Source organism: Chaetodon auriga, chromosome 23 (genome assembly GCF_051107435.1).
Source record: "Chaetodon auriga isolate fChaAug3 chromosome 23, fChaAug3.hap1, whole genome shotgun sequence".
In the NCBI taxonomy this organism is placed as follows: domain Eukaryota; kingdom Metazoa; phylum Chordata; class Actinopteri; order Chaetodontiformes; family Chaetodontidae; genus Chaetodon; species Chaetodon auriga.
The window spans coordinates 5,965,051-5,977,438 of record NC_135096.1 but is presented as its reverse complement, the minus strand read 5'-3'; the positions used below and the strand labels follow the sequence as shown (position 1 = coordinate 5,977,438).

General features: G+C 43.1%; 1 protein-coding gene across 1 annotated transcript in view; it reads left to right on the top strand.

The window, feature by feature from the left end:
* Positions 1–12,388, top strand: part of LOC143316072 (NACHT, LRR and PYD domains-containing protein 3-like) — a 165,425-nt gene that overhangs the window by 51,548 nt on the left and 101,489 nt on the right. The window lies entirely within an intron of this gene.

The window sequence follows — 12,388 nt, the reverse complement described above, 5'->3', positions numbered from 1 at the left end:
ACTTTTGAGGCTTTGTTCAAGCCTACTCATTTCCATTTCTTTTGATTTGTTTGTCACGTGCGTTTCCTTTGTCTTATTTCCAGCCCACATTTCCTGAGTAACTGCTCCAGATCTCAGATTCATACCCCTTGACAAATATGATTTAAGTATTCATCACACTTGAGTTCTAATTTGGGCTATTTTCAAAGTTACATTTGGAGGTTTGTGAGGAGCCTCACTCACAGTGACATCCACTCGCGTGCAGTCAGACCGAAAGTCAGTCGAAAAAAAAAATAAACTTGATCAACATGAACCAGAGACGCAGAATTTATTGTGAAAAATCAGTTTGATTTTAATGGAGTTTTTCTGTCCTGCAGCTTCTTCGTATTCGATGGAAAAAGAGGAAAAACAACGACAGAAAAACAGGTTGAAAAACTAGACTGAGGAGGCTTCATCATCACCAAAAATGAACCACAAAATAATGGAAACGATATGAAATTGTAGTATCTGCTCTTCTGCAGGAAACTCTGACCTCCTGGGCTTGAGGGATCTTTCCACCCGTATATAATGTAAACCTTTAACATAAACGTTGAGAGGCCATGACCGTATTAGGCCCTCTCTTACCTTGCAGTATATGCGCTGCCATAACCACATTAGGTCTTGGGAATAATTTACATTACATGTTTTAATTTGCATTTGTTGTTTTTGCAAAGATACTGTTTGGCGTTTTCTTTCTGCCTTATAGGACGTCATTGGGGGAAGACTACTGTGAGGGTGGTTGGTTATTCAAGGACCCTAAGGACAATAAACAATCAACTGACGGCTGAACAAGGACACTGTGGAACCATGTTTGGGCTCAAAGTACCATTGAAACTACATGGGGAGTTGACGTTGTGGAGGAGCTCCAGTGTGATTCATATCTATGTTTTTGTCTACATTTTTCTAATATTGAAGTTTGTTTCCTCTTATTGTAACCTGTAATATTGATGGATGATGTTTTCTTTGGAGAATGATGTTTTTGTTCGTGAGCAAATACATAGGGATCTCAGATGTTTTTTTTTTCTTTTTTCGATGCCTAGGGATAGTGGGGCTAGGCAGGGACAGGTCCATTGGAAGGTCCGATGGGTCGACTAGCCTGAATTTGGACATTGTTTGATTTTATTTTTCTGAGGTTTCTATATGTGTTTGCTTAACGTATGTTTTAAACACATGTTTTAGTTCCTCTTTCTTTTTAATTGGCCTGGAGTACTATATGTGGTCACCTGGAGCAGAGGGGCCGTGAGAGATTTTTCCTGTCTAAATTGTGTGAGGGATGTTTCAAGATAGATGGCTGCCTGACAGGTTTTTTGCTCTCACACTCCATAAATTTGTTGTATTGCTGTGGTTAAGCTACAGTAAGTGCACAACGGAGGAACTGTTCTTTTGACACGATTGTAGACATGCATGAATTATTTGCTTTCGAGACTTGTCAAGTCTCGAAGGGGGGAAATATGTAGTATCTGCTCTTCTGCAGGAAACTCTTATCTCCTGGGCTTGAGGAATCTTTCCACTCGTATATGTAAATGTAATCCTTTAACATAAACGTTGAGAGGCCATAACCATATTAGGTCTTCTTCAACCCTTCTGTGTTAGTTGTATGAACACAACTCCCCTATATAATTCATGTCTGAGATGCTGTATGTGTGTGTTGATTCTATTGGCTGAAACCACCCAGACATAGCATGCTGTCTGAGATGCTGTACTTGTTTTAATAAACCTCTTCATTTATGAACAAGACGGTATCAGCAGAGAACTGCTTCATCATCTTCACTTCATTGCTGCATCATTCATACACAACAAAATTAAAGATAATTTCTCTTATTATGTCTTCCATCAAGGCTGGTTAAATGCACAATGTGCTGACTTTATTTATTGAGTGTTGGATGGTGGAGATGGTTGCAGGTTGACTTGGTGTTCTGAAGGTCTGTGGAAGCCATGGAAGAGTCTCCAGGTGAGTCCAGATCCTGCAGATCTTTATTCATCAATCATTCATCCTGATTCTCTGCCCCTCAGTTGGGTTTTGGATGTTAAAGACAGACATTAGACATCAGATTGACTTGAGGAACTAACAGTTGACTGATGCTGTGTGGACCAGGATTCACACTGATTATTAGGATCAATATGTTCTGATCAGTATTGATGACAGCAGTGAGATGAGGATTGGTGATATCGTCCACATCAGTATGAGGGTCTGTATTCATATGTGTGTTGATGATGGTGTCTCTGTGAATCACTTTAACAGTCACTCAGACACTTCTAATAACATGTTTCAGCCTTTTTATCATTGAAAAATACTTCATGTCATCTGTGTCAGTGAAACTGACATCATGCAGTTTATCTTTTCAACACCAGGAGGCAACACATCATCACCAATGAAAGGTCCAGTGAGGAGGATTCAGTGGCACCTAGTGGTGAGGTTGCTGATTGCAGCCAACTGAATCCACCTCGCCTCACCCTCCCTGCGGTGATAAAGTCTCTCTCTGGAGTCTGTGTGTGGTTTGTCTGTTCAGGGCTCCTCTAGAAACATGGTGGTGCAAGATGGAGGACCTGCTGCCTCTCTAGATATCAAGAATCATTCTAAGGTCACCAAAACACAAGAAGAAGAAGAAGAAGAAGAAGAAGAAGAAGAAGAAGAAGAAGAAGAAGAAGAAGAAGAAGAAGAAGTCTGGGAGGACTATGAGGGCAGAAATGAGCTGTGTCCCAATTCAGGGGCTGCATCCTTCGGAGGATGGATTAGAAGGCCAAGTACATCATAACGCTGCGCGAAGGCTGTCCCAATTCGTCCAAATTTGAAGGATCCCCAAATGCAGCCGACAAATGCGTCCTCCTTTTCCCTGTATTCGGAGGACGCATCGCTACTATCCTTCACGGCCTCCCATATCCCAAGCTGCTTTGTGCACCGATTGTTTTTTTTAATAATGGCAACCTGTTGATATGAGGAGCTCAGTTAACTGTTAGCCTTATTAAAACCCTTCACTTACAAATATTCCAAGCTCGCATGTCAACTAATATCCTATTGTAACTGTGAAGATATTCACATCAGGTGAATTTGTAAGTTGTATAATAGGCTACATGTTGCTCCTCTTACAAGCGATAGGAGCTGTACGGGCGCATCTCGTGTGTCGTACGTGTGTTTTTCCGGGGTTAGGAGGGAAGAAGTTATGACGTCGTGACGCAATCACGAAATGCTCCGAAGGCTAGACCGTTCCACTTACCAATAGTTGATGCGGCCGACGGAGGATCCTCTGAAGGACCCAGCCTCCGGAGACCGCGTAGGCTGGGTCCTCCGAAGGATGCAGCCGCTGAATTGGGACACAGCTATGGTGTCAGAGCAGGAGTCAGAGAACAAATTTAAACATGAAGACACGAGAGGATTTGTTTTACTGCAGGGCGTGGCCGCCAGATCTGGTCCGGCCTCCTCCTCTTCTGAGCACACCTGACACCAATCCCTCAATCAAGACCCACCTGCTGCCATCAGGACTCTTCAGATATTCTAAGTACCTTTTGCCCATTGTTGCCTTGTCTCCTGTCTGCCTCCCTGACTCCTGTTCCCTGTGCTCAGCTGCCAACCTTGTGCTCCAGCCGACGCCCTGTCAGTCTGGACCGTGAGTCTCTGGAACTGGATTCCCTCTTGGCCTGTCCACTCTCTGCCTACTGGTCAGCTTCAGTGTGTGGATCTCCCAGATTTGCATTTGGGTCTGTTTACTGCTGTCTCAAACATAACAGGAATGGGTTGACCATGATTCGTAAGTGGGGAGATGATCGCTTTGTGGAGTGTTTCCCACCTGGACCAGAGGGAAGGATGAAGCGAGTGGTGAGTGGGGGACCACAGTCAGCAAAGGCCGAGTCTTTTCAGGATATCTCAGCTGTCAGTAAGAAGACCAACAAAGAAGGACAGAAGGAAGACAACACTTGTGTGACAGTGTGTTTGACTTTTGAAGATGAATTACCAGACAGAGTGTATCTGGACTGCAGGCTGAGACCGTATGAGAGAACTCAGATGTCTCTGCTGTCAGGAATGTGGACATGTTGCTGCTGTGGGGAGGACAAGGATGATGAAAACAACCAAAGTGCCTCCGCTATGAGGGAAATCGTCATGTGAAAATGTCCAAAAAGAAGTAATTAAGTAAAAGTGGATCAGATCAGAGCAGAGAAGGGTTTCTACCATCCACTGAAGCTGCTGAGAGATTGGACACAAAAGATGAAATGGTGGCAGTTCAAAAGGAACTGAGAAGAAATGGAGCTGATCAAAATGTCTGAAAGGACAAGAAAGAATTTTTGGCATTTATTGTCATGGTTGTTGATGAAGCTGTTGAACGACAGGAAGTTAGAAAGAATTAAGGTGGTGCTGGACGCTGCAGGAGGTTCAGATGCTGCTGGACGCTGCAGGAAGTTCTTGAACGTTGTGGATAAATCTTGAGAAGATCTAGATGCTGCACTGAGGGAAGGATTCACACCAACTCAGACAACCTGGTCTGAGTTCTGGACTGAACAATGTCATGAGCGGATCACTGTGGGCGGACACTGGAAATAGTTTTCACTGTGAAGCTGTTACAATCCAGCAGGTGGCGGTAATGAAACCCACATGGCTGCCAACCACCATAAAAGTCAGAAGAAGAAGATCCAGAAACATGCCGATGCAACATGGTGGACTCTGTGGAAGAGGACCTGCTGCCTCTGTGGACATAAAGACTCATTCTAAGGTAACGAAAACACACTGATTCTTATTTTGAGGTGATTAAACACTAACGAAAACAGAACTATGAAGATTATTTCCCATATCTGCCAACAGATCCCTCTGAATCCCCCACTGGACTGGACCTTTAACCCCGACTGCTCTTTAATTTTGGGCTCTGGGTGAAGTTAATACTTGTTGGCTGGTTTTCAGCTTCATGGTCCCAGTTTTTGTGATGTTTTGTTGGTTTGAAAAGAGAAACTTTAGACTGAGCTCAATGAAAGTTTGGACCTTTTTAACAAACAGCTGACGAGCAGAGGTTCTTGCAAACCATACCACATAATAACTCAGTAGGAGTGATCCGAGTGATGATCTGTGTGACGGCAGGCACAGATCACCAGCCCTGAGTTCTGGAGCTCAGAGACACTTCCTGACAACGGTTAGGCCACAGCAGAGAAGCTGGCTTCCCTCCATCCTCACCGTCACCAGTGCTGAGGTCTCGAGTGGGGGAGTGTGGAGTTGCGGTCATGACAGGCAGAGCTCCCACTTTCAAATGTGGTCTCCAAACCTCAAACCCAGTGAAACCACTAATGCTACAGTAAAATCTCCTTTCAACCATTGCAACCACTGACCAACTCACAAAACCTCTTGAAAAATCTGTCACGCCTCAAAACATCTGTGTGAAAACACTTGGAAACTAGTAAAATCAAAGTGAATTCAACAAAATCCTCAGGTGAATCCTGTATGGGCTCTCAGGTCAATCCAGCAACACCTGGAGTGAAACCTCATCCATATAAGGACCTGTGTTCCAAAGCCCTGGTCCACTCCTTTGATACGTCACAAAGTGGCTTTGATCTATCAGAGATGACATCAACATTCCACTGAGCTCAGGGCTTGAGGGAGATCATTGGTTTCCATAGCAACAATAAAGACAATATTGAAGTCCTCATTGACAACTGCATGTAAAATCAATCAAACCAGAGAAATCCCTTCTGAACCCCCTGAAAATTGTTAGAAACCAGCAAAAACTGCTGCAGGCTGACTGCTGGTCAACCTGTGAAAAACTCTGATCCACCTGTCAAACTGAAACAGTGAGACACGCAATGACCACTAAATCATACAAGATCACTAAAACAACTTACTGTCAGCCTAGTATGAAACTGGGACATTAACATGAGAGGACCATGTCCATCATCCACATTACATGCACAGCCATGATCCACGGGAACCTATGAGAGAAGAAAGCACAACAACACCAGGAAAGACGCTGAGGTACCAACACGCATTGATAGGAAATGAGTGTGTACAGATGGAGAGGCAGGTGTCCTCAATCAAAGTGAATTCAACAAAATCCTGAGGTGACTCTTGTATGGGCTCTCAAGTGATAAATCAAAGCAGAAACTACATGGAGATTTTGACAAAAATTGCATTTGTTGTGGCTGGATGACAGGCTTTATGGTGTGGCAACTGTTCAGACACCTCTAGTTATTAGTGTTGTGTCGTTCGCGATCGATTTGTTCAAAAGAACGAATCTTTTAAGTGAACGTACTGATCCGAATCACTTCCTCAAGTGATTCGTTCGTTTCTCAGTTCTCAGCAGCGCCGGGCGGGCAGCCGCCGAGCTGCAGGCAGGGAGGGAGGGACCGCTCGCGCCTACTGCGCCGCATCCCCGACGCCTGAATCACTCAGTGAACTACACTCTCCTGAATCGTTTCCTCTGAGGGATACACTTTCATGGCGACCGTTGTTCCCCGTTGTTTTAACAGATTTAGTTTCCAGATAAACAAACTTAAAACGTTAGGCTGGCAGTAATGAGAAGACAGTGAGACTCACCAGCTGTAGCAGGCACTAGGCAGGAGCGACAGAGGGAGATAGGGGTGTGTTGTGTTCAAGTGTACCTCGGAGAAAACTAACTTTTTTTTAAACTCTGCTAAATTTGCCACCGCAACAACTCAAGTGCAGTAGGACACAGCATGTAACAAGTAGTGTATAAAACCCGCAGTTTGAGAAAATGCGTGACTGTCTGATCATCTCATTGTGACAATTTGCGAGGGAACGGTGCATATTCAGTGTGAATCCTTCACTGAATGTACTGTGGGGTATACGTTCAATGATCGGATCACTCACTGAACGTCGTACTGCAGGAGGAGACACTGAAACAGGAATCAAGCCAGATAAACATAAACACACACCTCCACTTGTTTTAACAGATTTAGTTTCTAGATAAACAAACTTAAAATGTCATGTAACAAGTAGACCTACTGTATGAAAGAAGTAGCAATAGAATGAAATATAAGTAAGTGATTAATGGCTGAAAAAATAGTGGTAGAACTAATATCCTACAAATGTCAAAATTATGAATAGCCTAGAATTAAAATATGAGAATTTCAGCATGAAAATATGAATGACAGCTTATTACACATTTCAGATTATGGCAACACACATGAATGGAGGAACACATTATAATTAGCAGAGCAAAAAATGGCAAAAACTGAATCGAGTACAAAATAAAACAACAAAACAACTTTAAGCTTTTACTTCACAGGCTATTTGATAGTACTTATAGTTATTATATTGTTATTATTATAGTTGCATTGTCATGTGAGAATACTATCTGTGATTTTGAAAGCATAATTTTCACTTGCACTGTCAGTCAGATCCACAGAAAGTTTTTGTTTACTTGAGTGTATTGTTTTCTCCAGAGGGTAGTTACCTGCTGGCATCAACCATTCGGCCTGCAAGGGAGGGGTCACCACACAGCAACACAATGCACACACATACACACTTCATTTAAAGTTGTCCTGCAAACAATCATAGTATGTCCCTCTCACACCTATACAAATACTCATTGTGATAGGAACCTTTTGGTCATTTTAGAGTTATGCTGATATCATAGATCATTCCCCCCCACCAGCCCCAGAGTACCTTCAACTTCACCCTTCCTTTCCTGTTAATTGGTATAGTCCAATCATGTCCTTGAACCCACAACACCCAACCCCCAAAGTGAGAGTTTGAGAGTGAGACAGTTGAGTTCAAGATGAGTGATTCCAGGAGAACAAGTGCTGTATGGACACAATTTCATTTCATTTGAGCAACAGCTGCATTATGCGCAATTTGCAAGGCCAAACTGTCTACCAAAGGTGGGTCCACAGCCAATCTACACCGACATTTAAGGACAAAACATCCCACTGTGCAGCTGTTACAGGTAAGAGATGAACCTCAGCCTGGGCCTGCTCCTACTACCAGAAGCAGCACCAGCACTGCTCCAGCAGCAAGTGTAACCAGCACTGTCAGCACTGCTCCTCCAACCAGTAGCAGCACCAGCACGGGTATAGCTCCAGCTACTGTTGCCACACCACCAGGGGCAACAGGAGGTAGGCCCAGAGCGAGAGGAGGAACACAAGCCACACTGAGCCATTTTGTGAGGAGGCCTATCGACCCCCTTAGACAAAGGGCTTTAGATGAAATGCTGGCAAGAATGATTGCAAAGGATTTTCAGCCGTACTCCATCGTTGAAGACAGTGGATTTAGGAAGTTTATCAAGGAGCTTAACCCCAACTATGTGTTGCCAAGCAGGAAAGCACTGTCCAACACAATTATCCCAGACATGTACAGAAAGACACATGGAGAAATAAGACAGAAGGTGCATAAGGCCAAAGCTGTGTGCCTGACCACAGACTGCTGGCCATCCAGAACAACATCATCATTTATGTCTGTGACATGTCATTTTATTGATGACTTTAAGATGGTCTCTGTCCTGCTGGAGTGTTTTGAGATGAGTGAGAGGCACACTGCTGACAATCTGTCAGAGCAGCTTCTGAGGGTAGCAGGGGAGTGGGCAATCCAGGATAAAGTTGCTGCATGTGTGTCTGACAACGCTGCAAATGTGGTGAAAGCAATCCAAAACACAGGTTGGCCTCACCTGTTCTGCTTTGCACACACCCTGAATCTCATTGTCAACAGTGGCGTTGCTGCCATTAAACAAACAGTGGAAAAGGTGAAGGCAATTGTCGAGTATGTGCACAGAAGTACAGTTGCAACTGAGAAACTGAAGGCCACACAAAAGCAGTTGGGGTTAGCAGAATCTCGCCTGAAGCAGGACTCTCCGACACGTTGGAACTCAACATACTACATGATGTTGAGGTTCCTGGAAAATAAAGATGCCATCATCACAACCCGGGCCTTCACGAATCCAAGACTGGCCGTCCTCACACCAGATGAGTGGGAGGAAATGAAACAGGCCTGTGATGTGCTGAAGCCCTTTGAAGAGGTCACTGTTGAAATCAGTGGTGAGGGGTAAGTGTTTTTTTAATGTTATTATTGCACTGTCATTTGAGAATATTGTGATTAAGGCCTAATTTTCACTTGTTCAGTCACATCCAAACAAAATCATAAATCTGTCAATCAAGCTCCTGCCTGTCTGGCTTGATCTAAATCAAAAATAACTAGCACTTATTGTGTTTGTACTGTTGGGTATGAATATGCTTGTTATACAATTATTACTAATAGTAATAATGTTATAAATAATAATCACAATAACAATATACATTATTATTATAACTATCAGGACTTAACCTTGTTTTTCTTTCTGTCAGGTATGTAACTGTTCAAAAGTGATTCTCTTGGCAAGAGGTCTGCAGGAGATTGCTTCAAACATCCAACGAGCTGGAAACCTGAAAGATTCTGTGGAGTGATTGGTGGGGACCATTTGCCAGCAGATGTCACACCGTTTTCACAAAATTGAGTCCAATATTTTGCTCTCTGAGGCAGCAGCACTCGACCCCAGATTCAAGAAAAAGGCCTTTGGGAAGGATGAAGATGCTGATAGGTCCTATCAACAACTCTGCAATGCTGCAGCGAGGGTGAAGAAGAAGAGGGAGCTCAGGAAGCAGCAGCACAAGGAGGGAGTTCCACTCAGGAGAGTGCTTTATGGAAAGACTTTGACCAACAAGTCTCTGCGCATGTGACCACTACTTGAAATCCAATGGCTGACTCGGTACTCGAAGTCCGTGCATTTGTGGCAGAACCTCTAGTGCCGAGGTCTACAAACTCCCTCACGTGGTGGAAAAGTCGAGGGATGGTCTATCCGAGACTTTGTGAGATGATGATGAAGAGACTCTGCATTGTTGCCACATCTGTCCCATCAGAGAGAGTGTTTAGTAAAATGGGCCAGATCATTTCAGAGCGACGAAATCGGCTCAGTTCTGCAAAGGTCAGCCAGCTGGTATTCCTAAATGCCAACCTGAAGTAAAGGGCATAAGGCCACCTTTATCATGATGATCCTGTTTGGATTTCATTTGTCCAGCACCTAGTGTATGGATGTGTCTTTGTTCTGTTTTTATGTTTTTGTTTTAGTTCCTTGACTTTTTGTTTTGCACTACACAGTTAGGCTATTTATTTTCTTTTATATTGCACATTTAAATTGATATTTTCTTAATATTTTTGAATGCACAGTTTTTATATTTATTTTTACCTCGTCATTTTGCTCTTGATTTGATATTTTTCTTTTACATTGCACATTTAAGTTGATAGTTTCTTCTGAATGTACAATTTTTATCTTGTCATTTTGCTTAATTTAATATTTGTTTTGCACTAACAGTTGTAGGTTAGTCCATACTTATTTTTCTTGGTTAATTGTAATGCGATGTATATATGTATGTATATGTATATGTTCCAACAGTATAATAAACAATTTTGTCATCACCTTTTGTTGTTTACAATGCGTGGTGTATCTACCCACTACCCGAGAAAATGCGTGACTGTCTGATCATCTCATTGCGACAATTTGCGAGGGAACGGTGCATATTCAGTGTGAATCCTTCACTGAATGTACTGTGGGGTATACGTTCAGTGAACGGATCACTCACTGAGCCCAATTTGCCGAGTAGACCAGTTAAATAGCATACCATAGGATAGGACACTTAAAACATCATGATTTATAATATACTTATATATAGTTTTATATTTACAAATTGTGTTTGTCAAAGCAACACAGTCACAACACTCTCGTCTCCCGGTCCTGGAAGCTGTGAACTGAACTGAAACTTGAACCGTTCCTTCAGCCGTATATCAATTCAGGAGTCGCAGGCTCCTCCTGCCAAGCACTGAATGATTCGGTGATTCAGTGAACGAATCTTTTGAACGAATCTTTCTAGTGAACAGATTCTAGTGATTCAGTACATCTAAAAGAACTGGCGTGCCCATCACTACCACAAAGTGCTCATCTCCAAACTTACCAATCATGATCAACCCATTCCTGTTATGTTTGAGACAGCAGTAAACAGACCCAAATGCAAATCTGGGAGATCCACACACTGAAGCTGATGAGTAGGCAGAGAGTGGACAGGCCAAGAGGGAATCCAGTTCCAGAGACTCACGGTCCAGACTGACAGGGCGTCGGCTGGAGCACAAGGTTGGCAGCTGAGCACAGGGACCAGGAGTCATCGAGGCAGACAGGAGGCAAGGCAACAATTGGCAAAAGGTACTTAGAAGATCTGACCTTAGAATGATTCTTGATATCTAGAGAGGCAGCAGGTCCTCCATCTTGCACCACCATGTTTCTAAAGGAGCCCAGAACAGACAAACCACACACTGACTCCAGAGAGAGACTTTGTCGCCGCAGGGAAGGTGAGGTGAGGTGGATTCTGTTGGCTACAATCAGCAACCTCACCACTAGGTGCCACTGAATCCTCCTCACTGGACCTTTCATTGGTGATAATGTGTCGCCCTCTGGTGGTGGAAAGATAAACTGCATGATGTCAGTTTCACTGACACAGATGACATGAAGTGTTTTTCAATGATAAAAAAGCTGAAACATGTTATTAGAAGTGTCTGAGTGACTGCTGTTAACCACACTGATACCAACAGTGATGTGATCAATACGAGCATTCATGCTTCATATTGATCTGGATGAAACTGGACTGTTAAAGTGACTCACAGAGACACCATCATCTACACACATATGAATACAGACCCTCATATTGATGTGGACAATATCTCCAATCCTCATCTCACTGCTGTCATCAATACTGATCAGAACATATTGATCCTAATAATCAGTGTGAATCCTGGTCCACACAGCATCAGTCAACTGTTAGTTCCTCAAGTCAATCTGATGTCTAATGTCTGTCTTTAACATCCAAAACCCAACTGAGGGGCAGAGAATCAGGATGAATGATAGATGAATAAAGATCTGCAGGATCTGGACTCACCTGGAGACTCTTCCATGGCCCCCACAGACCGTCAGAATACCAAGTCCACCTGCAACCATCTCCACCATCCAACACTCAATAAATAAAGTCAGCACATTGTGCATTTAACCAGCCTTGATGGAAGACATAAAATGGCCCTTCTGCCAAGAATATGCTTGGAAGATAAATATACGGTATTTTAGAACACCAGTGATGTTAAGCAAATATACACAAAATAATTCCAGCTGCTGGAGGGAATGCGGGGAAGACAAAGTGGACCACACTCACATATTCTTTACATGTAAAAAAATAGAAATGTATTGGTCAGAAGTCATACACATAATAGAACAGATGTTTGGGAAATTGGGCCAATTTAATAAACACACTTTATGGTTGGGAATAGGTTTTCATGGCCTTCGAAAGGATGAAGAATATTTATTTTGGATTCTGAGAATTACAGCACTCAAACAAATAACAAGAATCTGGAAAAAGTTGGAAGCCCCCA